The sequence below is a fragment of the Zingiber officinale genome, chromosome 7A, assembly GCF_018446385.1.
Source record: "Zingiber officinale cultivar Zhangliang chromosome 7A, Zo_v1.1, whole genome shotgun sequence".
NCBI classification, from domain to species: domain Eukaryota; kingdom Viridiplantae; phylum Streptophyta; class Magnoliopsida; order Zingiberales; family Zingiberaceae; genus Zingiber; species Zingiber officinale.
Window position 1 is genome coordinate 135,836,290 of NC_055998.1, and position 1,709 is coordinate 135,837,998.

General features: G+C 44.0%; 1 long non-coding RNA gene across 1 annotated transcript; it reads left to right on the forward strand.

Moving 5' to 3' along the window:
* The first annotated feature begins 265 nt into the window (after nt 1-265).
* On the forward strand, nt 266-1,447 carry LOC122000530. The gene is made up of 3 exons (XR_006117163.1): nt 266-993; nt 1,108-1,198; nt 1,387-1,447. It is a non-coding gene; the product is annotated as an uncharacterized LOC122000530 (long non-coding RNA).
* The last annotated feature ends 262 nt before the right edge of the window (nt 1,448-1,709 follow it).

Genomic DNA, 1,709 nt, shown 5'->3' on the forward strand with positions numbered 1-1,709 from the left:
AGTCTATTTATGATTTGAAATAGACGTACCATCAATGGTACTAAAATTTAATTAGATGGTTATCTCATTTTGATTTAAAGAGAACCATGTTGATCAATACATGTAAAATATCAAAAATAGACGAATATTAATAAAGGAATTTTCCGAAATTTTTAGAAATTTTTCGAAAATTTTTCGGAGCTCGTATGGACGAGTTTACGGGGATAAAACGGGGCCCGAGAAAAACCTATTTAAGCTACCCAATTTAAACGAGGAAAAATTGAATATGTTTATTCATTTCTTTTTTCTTTGCTTTTTCTTTTGTTTTCGCCGAATTCCTTCCCTCTCCCTCACGCACCCGAGCCGCATCCCCTCCTCACCCGACGCCATCTTCTCCCGAGCCCTAACCAGCGCCGAGCGGTTTCCTCTCCCTCTCCGCGTACAAAACCTCTCGGCCAAGGGCTTCGCCTTCTTCTTTTTCTTCCCGAGCTTTGCCCTAATCTCTCTGCAGCCCGCCGCCGTCGAACGAAGCACCGTCGGCCAGTTCTTCTTTCCTCGACAACCATTTCTCCTCGACGCATTCCCTTCTTCTTCCACCTCACCGGCACTTGAACAAGAGCCGGCAGACTCCTCTGCATCCCGATTCCTTTCCCCTCCTCTGGTCCGACGAGACACCGCCGGTCTTCCTTCTGCTCTAGCCGAGTCCCTCCCACCAGCCGCCGAACTCGCGTGCCCTAGATTTTGGGTTCACAGCCACCGCCCCTCTTCGATCTCCTCTGTGACAGCCACCAGGTCTGACCTAGCGCTGGCCGCCGGCTGATTTTCTGTGCCTTAGTCGCCGCTGTGAGGTTTGAGCCGACCAACAGATTCACTGCCGCCACCGTCGGCCAAGTTCCCTCTTCCGTGCCGCTGATCTGGAGCGACTGCTGCCGTGCTTCTGTTTTGTGTGTCGCCGGGAGTTGAGAGCTCGAGAAGGCGACAGAGGGCAACAGTGATTCGACAGTGGGATTTAAGGTAAGGGTTTAAGGTTTGGTTTTCGATTTGTGCTCTGATTACTTTTGTGTTATGAGCAGCACTTGTGTTGGGTGGAAGATCATGCTAACTAAGGATAGTGGTCTTTAATTGTAGATTCATTTCGCTGAAAGTGTATCGGGGTTCCACAGCAGCTGTGATTTTTCTAGCCATAATTTCCAGCAACATCCTTGCTGTGAGAAGTGAGGTAAGGAATAGGGTTTTAATCATGTTATCAATGATTGATAGATAGGTTAATAATTAACGTTAATCTAGGTACATGTGTTTTTTTTTTTTTTTTTTGTAATTAGGGTTTTTGCCCTAATTTAGGGTTAAAGAATTTATTTAGCTATTTATAGGAATTTAGCTAAATAATCGTATATCTAATGGATACAGGACTTTGACGCAAGACGAGTATCTCGATGTCGGATTTGGACATTCCTATTGGAGGCGGGTACTTTTGACTTTATGTCTTTGATATACATAGTAGAGAATTTAACAAATTGCATTAATTATGTTCCTCATTCTGTTTCGATTAATCACTACCCAAAACTTGTTACATGCTTGATTGATTGCTTGGTTTGCATCTCATGTATACTTTACCTGTTTATACATGCTTGTAGGGGTAGTGATATACCATGCTTCACCATGTTCAGGACCTAGATTGTATACCTTATCTGATCTGTGTACCGTTGTTTTGATTCATTGACTTATGGTGC